Below are 26,344 nucleotides of genomic sequence, written 5' to 3'. Positions count from 1 at the left end.
TCCTTCTCCAAGCACTACAACGTAACAGCTACCATGTCTTAACCAAAAAGGAGGCCAGAACTTTTTTTCTTAACATGAGAACATCAGAAATCTTTAATTTCAGAGTGATTTGTTCTAGTTTCTGGGTTATTCTGTATTTCATGGTTCCATCTGGTACCTGAAATGAAAACATTGTGAGAAGCAATTCTGGTGGTATAGCTGAGATGGCAATGAGCACGGTTAAATCACAATAAAAACATCAAGAACATTCTAGGCTGACATCTAGTCTTGATTAGGTTTTCATTAATTCTTTGAAAACTTCCACTTTGCATCTCAGAAAATAATTCCTGCATTTTGTTCTTTAAATGCAAAAGCCATTGGATAAACTGAATCTTAGGGGGAAAAAAAATACATTTGTAACGCAACATCAAACAATTGTTCTATTGGCACACCTTCATAATGGTTTCTTTATGCAAACTTTATAGCCTTCGCACAGTTTCCTGATTCTGTTGTTTCCAGTACATTTATTTCAATGAAAGCTGCTCTAAACCTTCTAAACAATTCTGAAGATTGTCCTTATTCTCGTGCTTTAGGATGTGCAGTTATATGGAGAGCTTGCATGAACTGCTGGTGGATAGCATAAATGGAGCATTCACTTCTAGCGTTTGCAACCCTTGTGTAAATACATACTGTTTATGATATAGTTCCATTCTTTTTTTTATTTCCTACAGAGATCTTTTTTTATGGTGTTAGATGAAGAACAGAACAAGAGGACAGTGTAAATTGCTTTGAGTAAATAAAAACTGACCAGATCCTTCAGCCGCACTGTGAACTGAATAAAATCTAACCCTTCCTAGATGTTTACATAAAAGTGTTCACTTTCTGGTTTAATCCAGTCCTCTGAAAGTTAATCTCTCAGTATACCAATCCAGTCACAACTCAGCAATACTGCATCCTCTTCAGGAGGCTCTGTTATGGCACAGTTTCTAGCCTGGTTTCTCCTCCATGTGTTCTGAATTTGCAGGTATTTCTCTGGAACTCCAAACCTCAAGATATGAACAGGGTAATCTGAGCTTTAGGCAAAATTGGCTGCTGAATCTCACACTATGGCTGGAGTCCCATCTCTAGGTTTGAGGCTTGTTCGTCATCAAACCAGGTTAGTGATAATATCATACAAAATATCCTTCAACTTCTATCTCAGCAATTTCAGTTCCATAATATTTGTATAATAGCAAAATTTACATTGCTTTATTGTCTTTTCTACATCTTCAAAGCATGTGAGGGATTTATTGTTATCATTATTCTTCTTTGGTATTTTATCTTTCTCCCCATCTTTGTTTGTTTTGCTGAGAATTAAAAAGTGAAGCAGATGCAATAAGTTTTGTTCCTGACTCCAGAAGTCATGAGATCTGCAATCACACTCACCTTTTTCAGAAGAAAACATTGTAATCTTTGGCCATATGTTAAGAGGATTCTGTGACTTGCTGAACTTTAACAGAAATGTCAGCTTTCCTAATCAAAGAGTGTGTCAAGGCTGCTCTTTCTAATACTGGAGATACCATCTCAAACACTTCATTTGTGGTGTCAGACTGTTGAAAAGGATTTGCTTAAATTTGCTAAGGCCATTGAGAATCATATCCTTAATGTTGTGTGGTTGGTATTGTCCTATTTGTCTTAGTAACCTTATCTCTCAGCAGAGCAGCTAGATGACAAAGATATTTCCTCTAAGGATCTTTAACCTCTTGTGTTGCATGCAGACTGTGTGCAGAGAGCTTGCAGTAAAGTAAATGAAAAGATATGGTTTCTCATACCCTTTACACAGGCATTAGTCTAATACTGCTGAATTCTGCTAGCCTGAGTGGGCTCCTCTATGAATAGCTGCAAGAAATATTGGAAAGATATCAGGGTGGAGGATTTATAGCATTTCCCCCTAAAAAGTGAACAACAATTGGGGCTATCTCAGGCTCTCTTTTCATGATGTGGTTTAGCTCTGCAAGCCTGCCCCCGGCAGTGGGATGTTTGCAGCAGACACAGAACCAGTTTTGCATGCCACATGAGATGTCATGAGCTATATCAGAATATAAGATGAGAACTTTAAAAACAGTATATCTAAGGGCATGGTGACGTTTTTCCCAAGTATTTTCAATTTTTATTGAAATCAGTATATGTGAAGGCTGCTCATATCCTTAACAATTTCCTTTTGAATTGATGAGTTTGCATACTGAAAGCATTTTTACATATATCTTCCTTTTAATCCTCATGGGAAAGATATTCACTGAACTATTTCACTTCTTTTTCTCATGGGAGAGAGAGCTGCTGCACCCACCTGTACTTCTGTTTTCATTAACTCTTTTCAAAAATCCAAGCTGAGCTCAGATCTTGCAGCTTTCATTAAAGAATGAGTCCAAGTGAAATATGTGTGAATTTAGCCTGACCAAAGAACACGAGATTGGATTTTAAGATTTTAATGGAAATGCAACCCTGTCTTTTGAGAGAGATTTTCCTACTCAGTACTAAAATAGAGCCACAATTTGGTGAGCACTTTTCAGCAGAAACATTCGTATCTTGAGGGTTATGGTTTAGCGAGAACCATTGGTGATAGGTGGATGGTTGGAGTGGATGATCTTATAGGTCTTTTCCAACCTTAGTGATTCTGTGATTCTGTGATCTTCACCTGCTACAGAATTATGTCAGTTACATTAAAATTATATTTAAGGAAATCTAATATATTTAAATAAGTTACTGTAACACTACTGTTTCTTTTAAATGTTTGGATCATGGATTATGACAGAACACGTATAGATACAAAATAAAATTTGTCTTTCTAGTAGCGTGAAGAATTTTGAACAAAATATAAGAATTGTTTATGTTTTTCAATAAACCAAGCCAAAAATAAAAAGCTATTTTTTGAGATACTTAAATAATTCTGGAAAGGCTTTCCATTCTTGGCTCCACATTACCTGTAACCTCGCCAGGCTCAGAATGGAGGCAATTGCACTGTGTGGCTCCAGGGTGTTTCTACAAGCAGTCACAGAGGCCCACGTAGGCACGGCTGAGCCAGCTCCTGGAGGGCTAACACCAGGGTACTTGCTCTGCACACTGCAGCACGGCTCAAAGCCCCCTGCAGTTGTCTTACATATATCACAGTGGAGGCAGCATGCTATGCAGGAACCCAATGGAGCAACATGCTCTTGCTATTCAGAGGCACCTCCCTACCTCAGCCAATTCCATCACCCTGAAGTATCTCATCCTCTCTCTCCTCTTTTCCCATGCTCAAATGTTGAAGTTTTAAGTACGTCACTTATTTCATGAAGCATATTAACGCAGTATCACTTCATAAAGCCACCAGCTCTCCTTCCCAGGACAACACCCTCTGCTCTCCACCCCTCCCTTCCCATGGCTTGCAGCAATGAGCCCTAGCAGACATGCATTTTCTTCCTGCACCTATTGATAGTGGCATTCCTGTCAGTACCACCACAGCACTGCACAGAGCCACAGCCAACCCCTGTCTGCTGTTGTGTGGCACGAGAGGCACAGCTGAGCTGAACTGGGAGCTGCACAAGCACTTGTGCTGCTGCTCCTTCAGTCGTCATGCAGATGTAATGAAGAATAAATTCCCACCTTCGTGAATGCTCAATGGGACAGAATCCCTCTGTTAGTGGTGCTTTCACACAGCCCTCATTTTGATTACTGAATCTATTTAATGTTTATCTCTGTCCTGCGGTACTGGTAAGTAAGGCTGGCAATTCCCTCAGTCCAGAGCTTCACTTTCCTGCCCTTTTCTTGGATGCAAGCTTTTCCTTTTAAAAGGATTCAATTTGATACCCTGCAAATTATCTGGGGTGGTGCAGAGTGATTTATTTTGTAAGCCTGATGCTGCGAATTGTAATTGCTTTTCCTCATCTTGGTGTGTGCTGGTAAAGGGTACTTCCCCCTTCTCCCACGGGGCCCCAGCATCTGATGCAGCCTACAATAGTGGGGAAACCTGCTTCTTGTGCCTGGGCAAGAGGTAAAAAAAGGACAAACAGAGCTGACACACACACACAGCTGTTTGAAGAGGCTCAATGCTTGAAAGAAAATGAAGCTTCAATTTGCTTAACCCCGCCTGAGGGAAGGAAAAGGTGTGATCTACTCTTCCCACCTGGGATCTGTACACAGAAATACACTCAAGCTGCAGTTCCATATTCAGGGCAAGTAATTTGGGGTCCTGGTACTGCCCCTCTGATTCTCCCAAGCCAAATGCATGCAGTACAAAGTCACATAGGGAGATATCAGTGTCGTTTGCTTCATCTATCTTGCTTTATTAAGTGAAAAAATAATAAATCTGGAGGAAAGGAATCCCCAAACTTCCTGTTTTTATGAAAGCAAAGCTGCCTCAGAGACGTCTCAAATTAGAAAGAGGATACAAAAGAGCAGACTCATTTGTTTGATATAGTTTAGCAAAGAACTCTGCTGCAAAATGCACAACTCAACATTTTCTTTCATGCATAAATTCTTGCCAAAATACAAAGGAAAGGAAGTTAAAAGCTATAAGAAGCACCCATATTTCCCTCCTCCTCTGCCTATTTGCTTCCCTACCACCATTTATCTTTATAAGAACAACCAAAACCCCAGCCACAATTATACCCCATAGCACAGATTTAATTCAAACAGACATTAAGAATCATTCAGCAAAATACATTCCCACATTATTTAGCAGCATTTAGAAGGGAATTTGGTACGCATGTGAATAATGATAACAGCTTGTAATAGGTGAAATAAATTTGTCTGGATAGGAACTTCATGCTTCATGGTTTAGGTCAATCTCTAATTTCTAGGGATTAGAGTGAATCTTTCATTAGGGTGGATTATGCTACTGCTCCTTTCCCTGGAGTATCTTTCACAGTCTTCTGAAGATCAGCTCTTAGTCACTGCCAGAGGGAAGGTACTGTGTTTGATGTGTTTGATTCCATAGGCAGCTCTTACTTCTTCGTTATTTATATTCAAAGTAGGCCAGAAAAGTAAAGAATGGAAGAAGTAAAATAATAGCATTCTCACTTTAGCAATGGAAGACATCGGCTCAGACATACTTGTGGCCTTTTTCAAGGGCATTTAAAGAATTTGTGGAAAAGACAGTCTTCTTGATTGTCTTATCTACAAGAATGACACCGTCTAACATTTTGCTCTCTTTTGATGGAAATTTAGTTTTACTTTTGTTCCAGAATGAGAATCACGAAAAAGATGCCTTCTTTGGAGACTCCCAGAGTTCAGCAGAGTTTGATTTTCAATTAGGAAGCAGTAAATTTGGCTCACTTGTTACTGATACCACTTCCAGAATGTGAATAGCCATATGAGCACTCATTTAAATCATGAAAGTGGAATCTGAGATTCATGTCATGGGCACAAGAGATATGGAGTTCTGAGGAATGAAAATATGTTTATGGCTAATTTATTAGAGAAACTCCTCATGGAAAATATACTTGATCATGATTTCCCTATAGTGTTGTGAAAATTAGTATCTGCCTGGGTTATAACTGCTTTGTAAATGAAAAGAGCTCAAGAGAAATGTCAGCTTTAGCCATGCTTTTAAGAACATGTACATTTTGGGGGTCTGAATAGCATAACTTGCTTTGAACTCAGGTCTTTCTCACTGTTTCCGTTCTTCAGGCAGAATTTGAACATGATTCAATATTGTCTGGAACACGGAGGTCTGCTGCCACAGGGATTATATAAATTCCACAGTTCCTCTTTTACTAAGATGGGCTCACTGTCTCACTAATGGAAAAAATAATTATATTTTATTTTCAAATAAAATTTACTTAAAAAAAAAAAAAAACAAACTGGTTGTCATGTCATTTTAAATGACCTCCCTTGTCTCATCTTTCTCAGCCCGTAAAATATACTTAACATAACTAAGATGGGAAGTTCTGTGCCTAAAGCCCTTTTGTAACATGAAAGGATAATATGATACAAGTTGTGCTAGGTATCAAGAATTGGAAAATTTGCTCCGTTTTAAGACCCAAGAATAAGGATGAGCCCAGAAGAGGGAAAGAAAGAGTGTACACTTCTCCTACTCTCCTTTTAATCTGGAGAGATTTAAAGGTGATGCTGAATTTGACACAATATTCTTGTCAACAACAGAATTGTGTAGTATATAACTTAAAGAAAGAGGAAGCAGTATTTCAAGATAGTTAATGAATTTTAGTTTAGAATACTGTTCACAAATTTGTAGTTGAAGACAAGAAGAAAAACAGTTTGTATTCATTCTTCCAAAATCTTTGGTTTACACAGCTTTCTTTACTCATATCTGGTTTGTTCATGGAAAATGGGTTATTCAACCCATTATCACATAAAACCAGATGGAATTTAATGAAAGAAAAACCTTCAGGCAAAGGAGGTTTCCAGCCTTCTGCAATGTGAGGGAGAGGAAAATCTGTGAATGTGTGCCTTGCACACTCTGCACATTTGTCAGTGAGACAAAGACAAGGAAGTACATTTCCTATCCCTTAATATGCATTGCACCAACTTGAAGTTTCAGAAAGAAACTAAGTTCCTTTCATCTGCTCTTACTGTTGTACAGATAGATAGGCTGAAATTCAGGAACTACTGAAGGATCTGACTGGACTGATTCTTCATTTTGTGTTTTGCCATGGTTAAGGACTCCCTGTATCTTCCCTATGATATGCTGGATATCTACTCACAAATAATAAAATGCCTGTAAGACGGTAGATGCACAAGTGTAACTGCTTTTACCTGTATATAAACTGACCTGAGGGTCAGAAATGCATGTCTATTACAAGCTTGCTCCTTTTCTCTGCTTTATATTTCAGAGCAGAATGACTTGAAAAATTCAAGGGTGTAATAAACAAATCAGGCTGACTGAATGGGAAAAAAAGTGGCTTAAGAGGAGCCTGTCAGCACAACCTGCTCTCTTTTTTAACCTGGCAGCAGTTTCCTCTGTGTTCCTGCTGTTCTCCTATGCATTTCCCTTCCAGCCCTTGTTTCCCTATGGAGCTCCCTCAGCCCATCTGATTTGGAACATCTGCTGGCACTGAACTCCTGCAACTCTCAATCTGTTTCCCTTTGGCTTCCTCCTTCCTTCCAGTTCATCCTTATTTTAGTCTTGATGTGACTTCCCTCCTTCTCTCTGTCACCATTTCTAGCTCTCTGTCTCCCAGGTGACACCACTGAGTCTCAAGGTGAGGAGAGCAGCATTAGCATGTCCTCCCAAGGACATCATCCCTCTGCTAGCACTCAAGGGTCAACCCAAGGGTTGGGCAAACAATGAAGAGCACATGAAATTGGGGAAACCACTGAGACCACAATATCTTAAGCTTGACCTGATCTGTGGCACAGCATGGGATATATTCCAGTCTGAGAAGTGCTGTGATCTTGTACACCCAGGGCCAATACATGGCGGCCTCAGCACAGGTCTCCGAGGTGGGACCACATGGCTGCTCCATCAACCAGGCTTGGTGTTGGCCCAAGAGTCTTAGAGCAACACGGGCCTTGGCCTGAAAGACAAAGAGAGCTTGTGAAAGTCCTACCTTCATCTGAGGGTACTTGAGACATGGTATCACGCTTCATCTCATCAAAAGACCAGATAAACATAAATAGCCATGTTAATTTTATTATAATTTAGCATTAAAGTGGAAGAGGCTGAGACTACAGGGTTCAAGTGAGCTGTGTCTACAAATTGGACAGGTTTGTGCCCACCTCCACTTCTATCAGGAAACAGGATTTTAACTCGTTAGCTGGGAGAAATGCATAAAGCTTGAGTTTAATTTTAAGTTCTTCCAATAGCTCCCAGAGTAGCCTCCAGTCACCAGTTTGCCTCTCTAGTGTAAAACAATAAGGGACAAGAGTGCTCTGGCAGGCACATCATTCTTATTTCAGTACAAATGGGAAACCTGATGGTGGGAAAAATTAAGCAGAATTAGAAAATAATGTATAGAAATAAGAAGCTGTTTTTAGGAAAGCATATATAGGGTTTTAATAGAGAGATTTGGGTAAGTAAGATTACAGAAGCATAGAATCATTAAGGTTGGAAAAGACTGCTAAGATCATCCAATCTAACCATCAACCCATCCCCATCATGCCCACCAACTACATCCCCACTAATCTAAACTTTTCTTGAACACCTCCAGGAATGATTACTCCACCAGCTCCCTGGGCAGCCTGTTCCAATACTTCTCACTCCAAAAAGAAATTTTTCCTAATATACAACCTCAGTCTATCAATTAGATCTGTCTGCTCCAAGGAGTACATTTAAGGCCTGTTTTTCTCCTATACACTTCATGCTCAGAAGCATCACCCAAGCTTGTAAGTTACTCCCAAACAGACAACCTGTTGATTTTCTACTTGTTCCCTCAGGTTTTGAATTACTGAAATTAGACTAAGCTACAAGGAGAGACTGAATGAACTGGGGCTGTTTAGTCTGAGGAAAAGGAGGCTGAGGGGAGACCTTATTGCCTTCTTCCAATATCTGAAAGGTGCTTACAGCGAGAGCGGGGGTGGTCTCTTCTCACTGGTTACAGGTGACAGAACAAGGGGAAATGGCCTGAAGTTGTGCCAGGATAAGTTTAGGTTGGATATCAGGAAAAACTTCTTTACAGAAAGGGTACAAGAAAATACAAGACAGGAATCTGTTGGAGAGGGCCCATAGGAGAGCCGTGAAGATGATCTGGGGACTGGAGCACCTCCCCTATGAAGACAGGCTGAGGGAGCTGGGCTTGTTCAGCCTGGAGAAAAGAAGGCTGCGGGGTGACCTCAATGCAGCATTTCAGTACCTAAAGGGAGCCTACAAACAGGAGGGGAATCAACTCTTTGAAAGGGTAGATAACTGCAGGACAAGGGGAAATGGTTTTAAGTTGAGGGAGGGGAGATTCATGTTGGATGTCAGGGGGGAATTCTTTGCAGAGAGAATGGTGAGGTGCAGGAACAGGCTGCCCCTGGAGGTGTTCAAGTCCAGATTGGATGGGGCCCTGGGCAACCTGGTCTAGTATTAAATGTGGAGGTTGGTGGCCCTGCATGAGGCAGGGGGGCTGGAGACTCATGATCCTCGAGGTCCCTTCCAACCCAGGCCATTCTGTGATTCTTTGATTCTGTGATTCTGTGATAAGCACAGGAACAGGCTCCCTGGGGAGCTGGTTGAGTCACCATCTCTGGATGTGTTTAAAAACTGTTTGGATGTGGAGCTCAGAGACTTAGTGGTGGGTTGTTAGAATTTAGTGGAGGGTAGTATGATTAGGTCGTGGTTGGACTCGATCTTTAAGATCTTTTCCAACCTGAGTGATTCTATGATTCTATTCCTGATTTATGCCAATGTAAACAAGAGGTATTCAGCCTTGCTAGATGTCTGACCTGAAAAACAGTATTCATTTTTCCAATGCAGCTGTCTGTGTGATTTTCCTTATACTGTGTAATACCTTGTTGTACCAACAGGCAGGTAAGCAACTTGTCTGCAACACTGACAAATATACACAAATGTATTGTTACTGTAGAACAGTTGTGCTTAATTCCTTTCCTTCCTTGATTTTTTTTTCTGAGAAATCTTTTGTAGTCAGCCTTTTCCATTCCTGTGCATCTGCAGTTGATAAATTATTTCTGTTCACTTTAATCCATTTTTTATTATTCTTCCGTATCTTTTTATTTTTCTGGTTGTTGCTGAAAATAAATCTTTTCAAGAGCTCAGCAGTATATTCAGAGGGGTATTTTGAACAGAGTGGGTGCTTCTTCAAGAGATTAATGAATTAGAAAATGAGGAAATAGTGATTTGAAATTAGTTAATTGTCTTAACTTAAAAAAACCAAACATGTATTAATGACTACTGTTAGCTACATTATCATATATTAGTTTTAACACACTCCCCACTTGATTTTTCTTGCTCATTGTTTCCATGTTGAGTGAATGAGCAGTATCCTAATGCACCACAATCTACAGGCCTGTTTCCTATGGAAACAAGCTTTGGCAGCCAACTCTTGAGCTTTCACTCCTCTAAATTTTGAGCCCATTGACTGAATCTGGCAAAGAGGTAGAAGTTCGAAAGGCAAGGAAGTTCCTAAAAGCTTCAATAAAATAATTTGCAACATACAGAAGGATATTCTAAGTCACTTGACTGGAGGAAAAATGCATTATGCATGCACATGTGGTAAGACTTCAGAGAATCCAGGCAGTAGAGAGACCGTACAAAAATATATCTAAAATAGAAATAAGCTCCTTAAATACTGAAGTCAATCAACTGAGAAACATAAATCGTAGCAAATCAGACTTCATTAATTCTAAGGCTCACCAACATTAATTGTTTTCTTGTGCCAGCTCAACAAATTCTCAGTTTGTTTCCTTAGGTGACCTTACATCTACAGCCAGTGTAGTTTTATTACAGTTTTTGCTCTAAGCAGGTCCTCTTGCATCTGCACTTTTTTCCTAGGCTCCCTCTGGTTTCATCTCTACTGCATTTCCAAGTATTTATTTTGCTTACAATGAATCAAGTTCTATCTGGATTTTAATAGACTAGTAAGTCAACTGAATGAACGGTGTTCATGAATAGGACCTATAGCTACATCTGTATTAGTAAATTAAGCATGCTCAGGAACATTTGCTGACTCTGAGGCAAGCTGATGCAGAACAGCCTGCATCCATACCACTGAATTAGCTTATCCTCCACAAGAGAGTGGCTGAATACAAACTGCCTACAGAGGGGGGCTCCTTCCCTGTGTTGTTCCTGGGAATTATTTGGCAGTGTGATAGCTGGGAGTGCTTATGTCTTTGCCAAAAATATGCCAGCCATCATCCTAACAATTTCATAGTATAAATAATCAAGCTCCAGTGCCTGGGAATGTCCCCTGGCCCTGTCTAATTAACCGTATAACATGAAACTCCAATATTCCTACCCTTGGGCAGTTTGTGCATAGCCATCTCTGCTTCCAGTGCGCCAATTCACTGCTCATGTGAGTTACGCATAATCTATAAGCTGAGTATGAGTTGAGCATCCCAAACTTGTTCAATTAAAAAAATAATGAACTCAGACCATCTATTTAAATGAGTTCTCCTTGTTTTGTCCAAAACAGAGAGCTGCATCTTGTATAATCATCTCATCTGAATTCTATAAGATTTCCAACAGGGAGACTGAATGAGCAGAGCAAGCCAAAAGATATGTAATTAAAACTGATCCCACGTGGTCCTGGAGCTATGAGATGCTCAGAAAGCATCCTCTTTTTCCCTAAAATGTGTAAATTTCCTCAATTCTTCAGTGCGGTGATTTTAATATATGGACAAGAGTTGTTTAATTGTTTCTTCAATGTACTGTATGTACATCCTTATTTCTCTTTGTCCTCAAGCAGAAGAACTTGATATTTTTTATCTGCTTGAATATTCAATTTGAGTTTGTTGTTCTTTAACCTAAGCCAGGTTTCCTTCTTTCCTTCCTTCATTCCTTCCCTCCTTCCCTCCTTCCTTCATTCCTTCCTTCCTTCTTCCTTCCTTCCTCTCCATCCCACAGTACAAAACACACAACTAATCTTTACATTCATTTTAAAAGCCACAGTCCAGAAAAGCACCTAACCACATGCTAATCTCAAGTGAAGAGGCTACTCATATGCTCAAAGTTATGCAAGTGCTTAAGTGCTTTTGTACATCAAAGTCTGGATTTACTGATGTATATCTGAAGATCAGACACTGATCCATTACTCCAGAACACCTTAGAAACAGGTTTTATGTTTGCTCCCTTTCTGTTTGCATTCCTGTGAGGCTTTGGTAATGAAGGGGACTATTTATTTTTTCACTATTAATGTACTCGGCTGGAAAGCAGAAATCCTATTTTTAGTAGTATATTATTCTGTTTCAAAGGCAGAAGAAGAAGGAAGGATGAAAATTGTTTATGAATATATTATACCTTGGATTAAGATATAAGGCTACTTTATCAAGACTCATTTTGTGGCAGATGCTACAGGCACCTGCTAAAGATGAAAGGAATTAGAATGGAGGCTTTGTGGCACCACAGTGCCTATGCTTGGATCAGGACTTCCATGCTCCTAAGTACCTTTTCTTAGGGCTTTCCACCTCAATTGCAAAAGCCACATACTCCTCAAAGAAAAGGAGTGAAGCCTCAGCTCAGGAAAAGGTGTTGTTTTATTATTATTAATTTGTTTCATAGCTTCTTGTTGTTTAATTAATTCACATTTTAAAAGTTTACATGCTTTAAATACTAAGACTTTTTAAATTTTATTCTTCAAGCCTGAGTTAATTACACAGAAAACTTAACAAGAAAGCCATCAATTATTTCACAATTGCTCAAGCCCATATCTATCCCCTTAAGGAACCAGCTGATCTGTGGAAGAAGTGAAAGCAGGATAGGCTGCTTCCTTAGAACCTTGCATCTTACCTGGATATGGTGGGAATTCTTCAGTAAATAAACTGTAGAATCAAAATTTTCCTTGAATGTTGGAGCCAGAGCAAACCTTTGTCATTCTTCTTTGTAAACCTGATTTTGCTGTTGGAAATCCAGCAAGGAATTAAAGGGGGTGTACCCCTCTGGATCACTGACTGCAGAAGAACGTTGCCTCTCTTCTCCAGCTACTCAGAAGTAGTTGGGGAAGATGGGGATCCCAGCGAATCAGGATATCTTTTCTGAATGCAGGCTGGTGGTTCAATATCTTAAAATGAGACAATTACTGTTAATCTGCAAGTGATCTATTAATCTGACTCTCCCTCCAGTGACTTCTTATGAATGCTAAGGCTCATGCCAGTCTGCTGAGAAAATGGCAATATGATTTGTCCAAGAGGAAAAACAAAAACAGTCCTTTTTCAGGATGTCTTCGTCCTAGTTCTTTGTTCTGGACAAACTGCAGTTCTTTCTGCCCTGTAGATCTTCTCTCATGTTTAGCTTGTAACTTCTTCACAGCAGAGTGTCCCCAGTCAAAAAGGTTGGCGTGCATAAGGCTGTTGCAATGCCCACCCTTCTCAGCGGATCCTGTGGTTTGCATAGATGCGGTATTCAGAACAGTATGGTTCTGCCTACATGAGATCCAGACAAAGTCAGATGAGAGACATGGGTTTCTGCTCTGTGAACAGCTGCAGGTGCTGTAGGTCTCTTGGTAAGGTCCTATCAGTCCAGAGCTAGATTGGAGGACAGCACAGATGCTCTTGATTCTTGGAGGGGACCTTGCTTGCCCGTGGCAAGCAAACAGCTAAAATATAGTTTGAAGTGCTTGCTGAAATCATCCCTTAAAGCCTCCAAGATCTTTATCAAAAACTGGGGAACTTTAGAACAAGCTTCAGATTTTTGATGATACAACAGCCTATGAGGCAAAATGCATAATGAAATGGAGGCCAAGGTAGCCTCAAGGAATAAAGCTCAAGGAGAATCAATTAGCACTTTCCAGTCATCAAAAACAAACATACAACCATAGCTGTTCATCACACAAGCAAATACATGAGTGGTGAAAGTAAATAGCTGCATTACCCTAAGTGCTTCACAATCATCCTTAATTATGAAGAACAACCGTTATTACTGTTATTATTACTATTAGACCTGTAAGACATAACACTGGCTTCGAAGGCTTTGAATTAGGCCTTGAAGTGTCCCATACTAATATCAGACTGGCCTATAATTTCCATCTGCATTTTCCAATGCTTCCTTTCTTGTATTTTACAAGTAAAAACGCAGCTATTTCAATGGAAGGATTTTCACCTCTCATTTTCAAATACTGCTTTTGCTCAATCCCTAACAGAACTTCACCATCTTAGTTTGTTGGGGGTTTTCTTTGTTTTTGGGGTTTTTTTTTTTTTGTTTTTTGTTTTTGTTTTGTTTTGTTTTTTGTTTTTTTTCTGTCATTTCCATAGTGTTGGCAACAGTCTGTATATAAGACCAGGACAGATATAAACAGTTTCCATAAGAGCAAAGATCTCTCCCTGACATCATTATGTTAATGCTTTTTGAACACAGCACCTGTGGGAATCTCATGTTTTCAGTTTTTTTCCTAAAAGGCAGGTGTTATGCCATTGTATTATATGCACTGTCTCTCCTACAGTGTTAAACCAAGGGAGAGGAGGAAATTTAATCCAACTTGCAGAGCAATTATTCAAAGCTAAATAGAGCAGTCACTTTCAGTAGAGATAACAACAAACCAAAATTCTGGTGCAAACCAAATTCCTGACATTTTATTTTTGTCTCTACCATTTTTTTTCATCACTGTGCATGTCTGATTGGAATAAATTGGGTCAGTCTGTCTCTTTCTGTCTGCAGAATCTGTTGTTGTTTTTTTATTATTATTGTTACTACAGACTTAGCCAAGCAGCATTTAATGACTTTCTGTTCTGGACTAGGGACATCTTAATTACATGTCCTAGGTCCAATTTTCCTTGCATATAACTGCCCACACTCTGAGCCTTCCTTTGAATGACTCAAGATACAAGTCAGCTGCTCACCAAAAAGAATTCCAGAACTGAAAACTCAGACTCTAATCTATTATGCAATATGTGTGATTACTGTGCAAGTCGCTGGCTTCCTGAGAACATAGTCCAGCTCTTTCATAATGGGGACTCAGTGTCAGTGTATTTTACAGTGAATGTAAGCACTTTAATAAGAAAGGGATTGATTTTGCAACTGGCACAAAATTTTAATGATTGAAAATAAAGTATTGATTTTTTTTTTATTTTTATTTTTTAAGTTAAAGCCATCTTCCCATTCATAATGGAAGGTCCTGCCCTTCTTGAGATTTATCGCCACAGTCCTTGGGCAAAGTTAGCAATTTTGCTCTTATACAGTAAATGAACATAAGAGAAGTCACAAAGTATTAAGATGTATGCTTGTTTTATTTTATTTATTTAAAGATGTTAATGTTAGCTTTTTATGTAGACAGAGAAGAGTGGGCAAGAAAGTATTGGAAATTAGGTAGGAACAGATACACCAGAAAACTGAAGGCCTGGACTTTCTGTCCTGCTGTACCCAGAGCAGCCCTTCAAGTCCTTCAGGATTGAGACTTCAGGCTTTCATCTGCCTGCCCACAGCTGTGAATGTCAGTTTGGAAAAGTAAGACTCAAGACATACACCTGAAACTACTTACTCTGTGCCAGTGATCTGGCTGTGTATTTGAAAGCACAAGAAAGGAGGCAGTACACTGAAATGCAGGTGTCTTGTCTCATAATAAACACAGGCTTGAACACTCTAAGGTAAATTTTCCATTGCTGTGACAAACGTAAGGTGTTTTAGGGTTTGGCCTGGGCTAGTGGGTTCACATGTGCAAGACCTGAGGCTTCTGGGGCGGGCTTCCTAGCTGCGATGGTGAGTGTGAGCTTGGATCCAGAGAAATCCACAAGGAGGTGATGTCCTTTTACCTCTCTTCATTGTTTTTGCTGATGTACAGCATTGTTGTTGTATTCTAAGTCAGTATTTGTTATTATTATTGCATTTCTTATTGCTTATTTTACTAATTTATAACACCTACTGCCTAGCAACAAGTGGTTTCAATTTAAACAATATATATAAATTTAAAAAATCCCCATAAATTAACATCTCATCTCCAGCAAGTGCCTGTGTAAAGCCATCACTAACTTGTCACTAGCTGATGATTAAAGCTAGAGGCAGAAAAATAATCTACTTAAAGCCATGCAGCAGTGAAAGCTGAATGAACAACATGCAGTGGAGGAGCTCTGCTCCTCCTTGCAAGGGGTATCGCATTGAGTCTAGGAGACAGGAAGTCAGCTATGGGAAGAGGAATGTGTCTTTCTGGCTCAGGAGCAGTGGCTTCAACTTTGTCCAGTTTATCTACGTTACGAGGATACCTTTCTCAGTCTGCATGCTGATAAAACAAAATAAAGTTTCTTTGCACATGGCACCTGATGTAATCTGTGCCCAAAGCTAAAAGCACGTAGACTTAAACCTTCCTGAGCAGAGAGTGTGTGACAAATTTTCACACTGATGTAAAATAGCTTCACTGAGGAAGGGAAAGCATAAAAGCCAGTCACTGGACCGCAACTTTGGTGAAAACTCAGGGTGCCTTGAGGTTGTTTCAGTTCTAATTGTGTTCACTGTCAACATGCCAGCAATCCACAAATTCATGTTTGGTTTGGTGGTGTTGGTTTGGGTTTTTTTTGCCCATCTCTTATGGCTTGATCCCATGTTCACAAATGCCAGTAGAAAGCTTTCTCTTTACTTCAGTGAGATTTGACTCTTGCTGACCTGGTGTGAATCAGGACTGTTCAACTTACTTGGTTAGATAGGATCACCCCTAGCTAACCCCACCAGGAGTATTGCATGCAGTTCTGCAGCAATGTAAGAAGGACATGGAGTTGTTGGAGCAGTTCCAGAGGAAGGACATGAAGATTATCAGAGGGCTGGAGTACCTTCCTTATAGGACAGGCTGAGAGAACTGGGGACTGGAGAAGGGGAGGGACTTTTTATAAGAGCAGATAACAACAGGATGAGGGGAAACGCTTTTAAACTGGAAGAGGATAGATTTAGACTAGATATCAGGAAGAAATTCTTTACTATGAGGGTGGTGAGACATTGGAATAGGTTGCCCAGTGAGGTTGTGAGTGCATCCTCCCTAGAAGCAGTCAAGGCCAGGCTGGATGGGGCTGTGAGCAACCTGGTCTAGGAAGGTGTCCCTGCCTATGGCAGGGGGATTGGAACTAGATGATCTTAAGGGTCTCCTCCAAGCCAAACCATTCTATGATTCTATGACTGTCATCATTTACCTAGGTCATTGGCCTGTCCCAAACTTCCCTGTTCTCCTGAGAAAATGTTGCCTCCCCATCATGCAATGGTGATTTGGAAAGATCATAGCCAGGATTAGGCAGGCTGGAGGGCTGAGGAGACGATGCCTCTGTCCGGCTTCCCACTTTTTCAGGGATCCAGCAGGCTCCTACCTGTACACTTCTAATTTACAATGTGTGCAAAGTCAGTCACATAAACATGAGCATATAAAGCTGTGCAAGTAACAGCAAGTCCACAGGAGGCCCGAATAGCCTCTGCTCCATAGAATAAGTATGGTATGTTCCCTCCTGTCTGGAAGAGCTGGGTACCACATGATCACAATCGTAGCATCACGTACCTAGGCCATACAGAGAGCATGCTGGGTTAGTCTGCAGTCAGGAAAAGGAGATGTGTAGGTTTTGCTGTTCCTGATGTAACTGACTTTCCATTCTTTCATAATGTAAAATTCTCCCTGGGCTGCAGCCCAAGCCTTTCAGGAGGCAAAACCACTTGCTGAATGTCATGAAGAAAGCAAGTTGCTATGCTAGAATACTGGCAGGAGTACAAACCCAGAAGAAAGTTCAGAACAGTATGAAAACACAACACAAGATAATCATGCAAGCAGCACTTTTTGTCCACTACAAATATTCAGTGTGCATTTGGGTGACTTTTTCTGTTTTACAACAAAATGTTTTTGTTTTTATTTTTTTTATTATTTTTAAAAAGAGAAGGAAAGTGAAAGAGCATTTCTTTAAAGAGAGACCACCTGGTATGAACATAGCCATGGTTGTTAGCTTTGGCAGCAGTTGAGAGGGGGCAGTTATTCAGCAGCGTAGGCTTGTTGGCAGTCCCTGCTCCGTGCCTATTGCTCTGGTGTTCAAAATCACTGACCAAGGACATGCAACAGGAAAATGAAATGTTTGAGTGGGTTTGGAAGGCAGTGACCTGTTGTTCTGATGTCTCTGCAGTGACTCTTTCTGACAAAAATACACTGAGTCTGCAAAGTGCACATTCCAGATACCTGTAACAAATTAGGAGTATTAGCCCCGTTAAATTAATCTGAGCAGTGCTAACGTGCACAGACTGCTTCTGAGGTTTGGCTGGGAAGCTCAGAACTCCTCGGTTTTATGCAGCTCAGACATACTTTCACAGGGCTGCGTGGGACTTCGTCACTGTCACACACTGAGCACTTCTGTCTCCCAGTGCTAACACTTGCTGTCTTGTGCCAACACTAGCTAGTCCCTCTATAAAAACACTCAGATGCACATTTTGTAGCTTCTGTAAGCCATGTTCTTGGCTTACTCTCCACAGGCTGCAGCCTTTCCAGTCTCTCTCCTGACATGTCATCCTCCTGTTGATTTTTATTTTTCTGCTTCCCTGTAATGCCTCCTCTCTGCTCTTTCATGCCAGGCTGTTGATACAGCATAGGTTCCTTCCTCTTTATGCTGTTTACTCCCCAAATCAGGGAACTTGTGGGTTCTCAATTCATAGTTTCTTCCTGACTCCCTCATTCCTTTCTCATACTATTCTGACTGCATATGCCTCAGTTATGTGCCTCATGGACTTTCTTCCCCTGTATCCAAGTTTCAGTTTGACCCATTTCTCCCTCTCATTTCCCTGCTCCCTTACATAGTTTCCTTCATATTTTGAGGTCAAATGACACACAGATCAGGCCTTCAAGTTCAGGCAAGTGTTGCAGCTCTAAAAAAATGGAACACTAATTTGAACTTAAATTGCTGAGAGATTTAAGGTTTTTTTTTGTTTTGATTTGTTTGAAATGAGCTTTCTCTTTTGAGAAGGTGTGTGCCCAGAGAGACAGCAGTCAGTCCCAGTCTGTCCGTCAAGGTGGACAGCATCACAAGTAATCAACAGTGGTCACCCCAGGGATGAAGATGGATATCCGTGGATGTGCAGCTCTAGGCTTGTGCACCCTAAGTAAGTATGTTTTGCTTTCGGGGGCTCACATCCTTTTGCCATGGTTGACAGACAGATCCTAGCTGCTGTCTTCTCTTCCTTCCTTTTCCTATTGAATAACTTGGAGATGGGTCTCCAAGTTGTCGTGGTACTTCAATGGTAAGCACTAAAGATAACCAGTATGTGTAATGGGCAGTTAAATGGTAGATTCCCTTTTCTTCAAAGTAGTATTTGAATTTAATGAGTTGAAACTCAGAAGTATAACCAACAAAAGGCTTCAGACACTACTCTCTGAACTTAATTGAATTTAATTTACAGTCTGAACAATTACATTTACATGTTCAAGCAAATGTTTGCCTTTATTTTAAAGTCTTCATTTCTTCTTATCTTCCAGGCGTCAGCAAGGCAAAAGTTCACTCATTAAGTTTGTGGTGTTAGGACATCTGATTTTACTTGTCTTGGAAAATGAATTTGTGAAATGTGATCCCTGAACACATCGTAGAAAGATGTAAGCTCTTCTAATGGGAAAAAAAAAGGTTATCAGCTTTTAAAATGTATGTGCTTAAGCCCTAAAGGAATGTTGTATAGTATTAGCACAGTAACCTGCAAGTTCACCAGAAAAAAAAAAGAAAAAAAAAAAAGAGCATACAGTAATAAAGCTGTGGTCTCTGTTTGAAAGAGGAAGACTTCTGTTGGTTTTCTGTTTTTTTGTTTTGTTTTGTTTCTTTAATTTCAGGATAATTTCTATGCTTATTGCAAAGGATCACTTTGCTGCTTTCAAGTCAGTTCATTTTATTCTATCATTATGGGGCTCCATTGAGAGAGTTTGTAAATTACATCGACATAAGACATGGGACAGTTTGTTATTCCATGGCATCTCTTAATATGCAGGTGCTGCAGTTAGCCAAGAACATCATGCTTTACAGATCTGAGCACCTTGGGCAGAAATACTCCTTTATGTGCCAGAACTCATGAAACCAAAGGCAGAAATCAGCATGAGGAGACCAGGCACCTCAGACTGTTTGCAGCATTAATCTTCAGAACCCATTAAGGTAAATAAAGGCTCCTTCTGTTCTGTTTTGGACTTGGAAAGAAAATTCAGCAGCAGTTGGGGCCTTTCTCTGAAGTGACAAGAAGCCAACTATTCATCAGAATATGAAGTGTTGGAAAGTCATAGATAGCAATATCCTGCAGTAGCAGGTGCAGGGGCTGCTCAGCCCAAGTCAGGGGAGATGGAAGAGGTGAGAAAAACATTGGACTGTGAGCGGCAGAAGGGCTCCCAGTCCCAGGGCAGGCTGTAGAGGAGGGCACTCTGAACAGGTCCTCCACTGTCCTCCCACCTCTCCTGTATCAATATTTTCAGAGACAAACTGCTTCTTGAGAAAACCAATTAGAGAGAACATAGTGCAACCGTAATGACTCTGTACAGTTATGGAGTGTGCAACAGCAACCAGAAGATAGGTTTTACTCTCAGATATTCCTAGTCCTGCTTTGGCAAGCAGAAGAAAATTGTACAGTAAAGACAGTATTCTGACTTGGACTTCTCTCAGTGAAGCAGTAAATGCATTTCAAATTTGGAGAAGCCCCAGTCATTGCACTGTAAAACCAGTCATTCCACACTGCATTTAGTGTTTGTCTCCAGTATCCTATGGGCAAGGTGAAAGCAAGGTGTCTGAATGTGGAGTATCTCTGGGCATTTCTGTACCACAGCTTATACAGAAGCATGCCTGGTGCCTTTGGGCCAGCCTGGCTGAGGGCAGCAGGTACAAGTGACTGCAGCAGCAGCGCCATTGGGCACCTCCAGGAGGGGCCTCTGGTCAGCAGTTGCACTTGAGCTTGTTTGAAATCTAGCCCAGTTATGTCTGCAGGACGTCAGGAATGTGTAAGCTGTCTGAGGGTGAGGTGAGGCCCTGGCACTGCTGCCCAGAGAAGCTGTGTGTGCTCCATCCGTGGAGGTTAGATGGGACCCTGGGCAGCCTGAGCTTGTGGGGGGCAGCCCTGACATGGCAGAGTGCCAGAACTGGGTGATTTTATGACCCTTCCAGCCCAAGCCATTCTGTGACATTACGATCGGTCCACACAGTCTTCCGTAGTTAAAATTGCAAAACTCAGATTTGTGATGGGTGGAATCACTGTGATTCCTCTCAGTCCCCAGCGGATTCACTTGGCTGTATCAATGACCGATCCGGCCTGCAAATGTCTGTACGTTCTGTTGTCTTCTTTTATCATTGTACCCACATGAAAACTCACTGGGATTTGCTAACACGCTCCTACATGGTTTCACACGTCCCATATTATAAATGCTACCTTTTATTACATTAACCACCAGCATCAACATATACAAAAGCTCTCATTTTAATTTGACAGTTATTTCCAAATTGGTGTGCATGGGAAAAGACCCGATCACTATGTGGGGTTGGCTGCAAAACTGGACTTTTGGGGCACTGTTTGGCTTCCAGACCTTTGTGCAGATGTTATCCTGCAAGTGCCGAAGGTCTGGTGGCCTGGGAGTCCTGCTGTCCCCTCTTACAGCCATGGTGTTGGTGGAATTTGCTCTGGGCATTGTAAAACCCTCCTGGGGGTTATACAGATCTTACACGTTGCCTCTTCTCTCCCCTCCTGTTTCAGACCCAGGAGTATGTTTGCAAGACTTTCAAGTTTCCCAGCCCTGTCAGAAGGATTGGGAAACACATGGGCCCAGCACATTCAGCCCTAACCACGCACCCTGAGGTGCTGAGGTGAGCTGCTGGCATGCAAGAGGGAAGGGTAGATCCTTCGCTCCTGCTTTTCTCTCACACCCACACATCTACTCATGTGCACAAGGACGAAGTTCTGATCCCATGCCGGTGGCTACCCTGCTTCCTCTCGATTCTCACCACCCACAAAGTAAGCAGGCTTTAAAACTTGGCACTGAGAAAAACAGAAGTAGATTTTCCTGCTGGTAGACCCATCCCTTATAGCATGAAACTTTAACGAGCTCTTGCATTGAGATGCCCTAATTTGAACAAGGAAAAGTTTGCGGAGAACTGAAACCTGACTTTTCACTTGGAGATAAGGCTATATACTTCTCTGCCTACAAGCCCACGGGTATTTAAAAAAACCCACAAAACAAAACAGAATGTCTTTACATATTTAAATGAATTAAAATGAGTCTTCTCTAGTTGAGGCATTCAATTCCATTTCTTAAGCGAGTTTCTAAAGGGTGAGTTCCACTACAAAAGAAACTTATTAAAGAATAATGAAGACTGTCAAAAACCATATGCTTAAAAGCTAGTAAATAACAAAGTAAGGCTTTTAGTCATCTTGACTGGACAAGGTGAGGTCAGAAAGAAACAACAACACATCCAGCACCATGGCAAGGCTTTTCATGCTTCCTGTCTTAGCAATTCCTTTATTAGAGAAGTATTGCTTTTCTTCTAGCTCATACATTCTCTTCTGTTAATCACTGTCTTTACCATGACCCTCTGATATAGAAATTCTCTTTTATACAATATTTTACTTGCAGTGCCATGATTCTTTCTTCTTCCTTTCTTTCTTTCTTTCTTTTTTTTTTTTTAAATCTGAATCTATGGTTCACTCATAGAGAAGCACAGAAAACAGGATGAAAGAATAACATGTTCTAAGCAACTGGTGAAATATTTTCTCAAAAAAAATGTATTTTGGATGGATCCTGGTGCTGTCATTATTTTCTGATTCATTTATACTAAATCAGTTAATAAGTCATGTAAAACATTTTTCCTTGTTTGTTTCTAAGATTCCACAATTTTCCCCTCACTAAAGTCTACACCATAATTGTACACAATGCCCTGAGCAAAATTTATATCACTGACACTGATTTATGTTAGTAGAAGATGTTCCAATGGGGATAGCGGCTGAAAAAAATGACATTAAAAATATACTCAACCATAAAAACCAATTGGTTGACATCTAGTTTCTTCTGTGTGGGAATGAAGTAATTATTAATTATTTTACTTTTTTGTTATTGTTTGTTCTTTAGCATGTTCTCTTTTCTTCTTTATAAGTAAGCAAATCATCAATGGTGATCAGGTGCTGTTTCATCTTAAATGTTGTTTGATAGCCGTAGGGTTAACAGAAATCTCACTGAAAAACATCTATAAACTTATAGTGACAAGAGCAGAGGCTTGCAGTACTGTGCTCAGTCATGCCAGAATGCATCTGAAATTGAACTTAGAAAACAATGGTGTCTCAACGGACAACAGCGCGTATGTTACACATCTTTTAAGGAAAGTAAATGGTTTTCCAATGTGATCTTGGTGCGTAAACAAGAGGTAATTAATGAAGACATCAGTGTAATTTTATAAAACATGAGTTTCCCCCTCCAAAATCTTAGCAAGGAAAAACAAAGTGTATTTTATTATTTTTAATGGCAATCACATTCAAAAACAAAAAGGCTCAAGATGCAGAACTGGAAATTGATAACCAGGATACACTTGAAGGAGGATAAAGAAAGGTTGTTAGTAAGATGCAATGCATATTCTTCTCTCTGGGAATAACATAGTGATGTAGTTTTGCAGATTGTAACATCCATTTCCACTTCTCACTTTTTATGGTTCTTTTACAGCAGTCAAGCAAACAATGAAATATTCTTCTTAATATTCCCTAGTCTAAAACTGTAATCATGCACAGTGAATAGGTATTGTAAAACTAAAATGCTTTGTTTCAGTCTCATTCTAACACTTCATGTATAAGAAGTGTTATAAGAACATTAAGAAGATAAGCATATTTAACATGGACTGTCTGTAATTTCTGTGCCAGTAGTGAGCTACATAACAGCTTTGAAAATATACATGAATCATTATATATGAAGAGTTATGTAACCCAAAAAAGACATCATGTAAATCATTTGAACTAAAGGGACCAATGTGATTTTGGCCCTTATTAATCAGCCTGGCACTCATTTCCAAAACATGGTGTATGTTTTAAAATAGACACATGACTTTATTAAATGTTGTATAAAACTGATGTACTGTTGAATACTTGAAATGACAGAAGTGTTTAACTTCTCTTTCCAGTTGTCTTACCCTAGAAGCCTGAGAAGCATCCTGCCATTTAAAAAAATGTTTAGAAAAAGGAAAAAAATGGGAAAAAGGAAAAAGTGAGGAAGAGAAGATGGGAATGAAAAAGGAATGAAGAAAGGAAAGAAATAAGGAAGGAACAGAAGAACACATATGGACAAAACTAATGTCTCATATGCTGAGAAGTATTTAGCTTGTGCTGTCATTTTCAAACAAGAATTCTTAAATTTTATTGTACACAACTATGTCTTCCTGCAAAGCTCCAAAACTAATTGCTAGGCATCACAGGTGTCATTTACAAAGCATGGGCAATGATCTGTAGCATCTACTTAGTCTGCGGCATTCAAAAGTCAAACTCCTTGTGAAGTAGAACACTGAATTGAAGGACCCATGATTGCAGTTTAATCTCTCTTCGCTGATACTTTGCTTAACATAATTGTATTGGTCTCAAATTTTTACACTAAAAGGCTAACATAAATTTGTTCAAATTTTGTTCCTTTCCCTGAAAGATAATTATTTTTCTAGTAGCAGTTGTGCACTTGAGCACTGGATATAATCAAGGTTTGGAAATCTACATTTAATTGGTTTTTTTGATTCTTTTCATTTGGAATCAGAACAATAGAAAATGTTCTGCAAAGTAACATTTCAAAACCATTGTTTGTACTCTGAAAAACATACAAATTTACTTTCTTTATTTCAGTATTCTTTGGTTATATTCACTCAGTTTACAAGGTCATAGCATGGCATATCATAATTTCTGTTATTTTAAAGATAAATGAGATCTGTACTCACATTGATTATGTTTGCACATCTTTTCTAGATTAGAATCTCCTGTCTATCCTATAGTGAAATGTCTTACAAAAAATCCAGTATCATTTAGAGATGAAGGCAAATAGTATACATATCAGGACTATATTTTCACTATCATTTTGCTACATACTTTAATATTAATAAAAGTACTGTTCACCTAATTCATACCTTGAATAAATTCTCTAAAGCGTGTAGTTCAATGAAGCATTAAGTATCAAATAATTCCATTACAACACACATGGTTGACACCCTGTTCTTGAAAAAGATTGTGCATTTCAATTAGAACAAATTAATGTCTGTTTGTAGTTATTTTTAAAATTATGTGAAGTGATGCTTTTTGATATGTTTACACATGATGTACCATAATTCTACATTGCGGCTGTTAACATTTCAAGCAAATTTATAAACAAATAAAAATGAAGCCAAAGCCAAGTGGAACCACTGCTGACCTGACACTGAAGTTTGCACATTGATAAAAGTGATGGTAGCTATCAAATTAGTGCTTGATTATTCATTCTGCTTGCATGTATGCGTATGTGGCTTTAGGATATTGGGCTTTTTCAGTGTACAATAGAAGTTAGATTATGACACATAAGTATTCAAACTTATGATCAGTATCAATAAAAGGGAAATATAGCAGCTTTACCTTGCAGATAAGCAAAATCTATGTAATGAATGAAACATTCTTAAATTTCAAGTTGTTTTAGCACTCAGTCTTGCTGGCCAACTGCAGAAGGTAAGCATCCTAGCAAGCTGTGAAGAGGGTTGTTCCTGCAGCATTGATGCTGGAAAAAGGAAATATTTTCATGCAAGATCCTTATCAGTTCTGTGAACAAATAGGCAAACACCCCAACTCAATTTAAAATTTGAGCCTAGTGTGTCTGCACAGATAATAGAAACCTCAGTAGCAAAAAGACACATTATGTACAGCTTGGCAAAAAGAAGACACTTCTGAGGCCACGATATCTCTAAATATTCATTTGCTATTTCTTTTTTCTCTTACTACAGTGCTGTAGATCATTTCTCTTGTTCTGTCTCACATTGTTCTTGGTTAGTGGCACTTGCCTGAAATTAGTTTCTAATTGGGATAAATGAACTGAATGTATTCATGGGGCCTGGGCAGTTGTTTTTGGCTTCCAGCAAAAAGCAGTGAACAAGCAGAATCTGGTGGCTGCTGACAGCTGTTTCACATAGAATCATGTTATCAGGGCAAACACATGTAAACGATATGAATAAATAACATGCAAATGTTTATAAGTTGAGTGAATTTAACTTTATCAGATTATCCCCAAGCTACTTTTAGACTGAATTTAGCAACACTAAATCCTTTAGCAAGTATCACTGTGCAATGCTTCCCTTTAGCAGAGAAAGTGTAACACTTTATTTTTCAGTCAGCTTTTCATGTGATACCTATGGAGCAGGAATTTATAGCACATGACAAAGCAAGAGCAGCACGTAGTGTGTGCCAACAGTCCCAGGTGTGTACCAGGGTATCAGTTCACCATCCCATCCTGCCAACAAACTCACCAAGCCCAGTACATCCAGAGTTACGGCCTTATTTTCTAGCCAAAAAACACTTCTGGTTTTGGCTTGCAGATATTGGCATCTACAGAGAAACATCTAATGTAAACTATAAAGCATAATGGAAGTTGGGCAATTGTAGCTTACTTGGATATCAAGAATAGATCAGAAACTGGAGATAGAATTCTTCACTCACTTTACGTTTATTTTTGTATCAGAAATTCACTGCAATAAAAAGATTCATGAAGAATAAACGGCCTTATTCTCTTGTGTCCTAAACTGCAAGAAGCAATCAAACATACTTAGAAAGCACTCAATATCTAAAGTAATATTCCCATGGCATCTACCTCCATTGAAGTATTGTGAACACTTACCCCTGTTATAGGTAGTACCCACTGTTACCACTCTC

The 26,344-nt window shown here is 39.7% G+C and overlaps 1 long non-coding RNA gene across 1 annotated transcript; it reads left to right on the top strand.

Annotated features, from left to right (window-relative positions):
• The first annotated feature begins 18,329 nt into the window (after positions 1-18,329).
• Positions 18,330-24,949, top strand: LOC149917560 (uncharacterized). The gene is made up of 4 exons (XR_016467538.1): positions 18,330-18,589; positions 18,963-19,076; positions 19,460-19,620; positions 23,602-24,949. It is a non-coding gene; the product is annotated as an uncharacterized LOC149917560 (long non-coding RNA).
• Positions 24,950-26,344: the final 1,395 nt, after the last annotated feature.

This window comes from Phasianus colchicus, chromosome 6 (genome assembly GCF_987193195.1).
Source record: "Phasianus colchicus chromosome 6, bPhaCol1.hap1.1, whole genome shotgun sequence".
In the NCBI taxonomy this organism is placed as follows: domain Eukaryota; kingdom Metazoa; phylum Chordata; class Aves; order Galliformes; family Phasianidae; genus Phasianus; species Phasianus colchicus.
The sequence above is the reverse complement of the archived record's forward strand: the minus strand, read 5'-3'. Positions and strand labels throughout refer to the sequence as shown.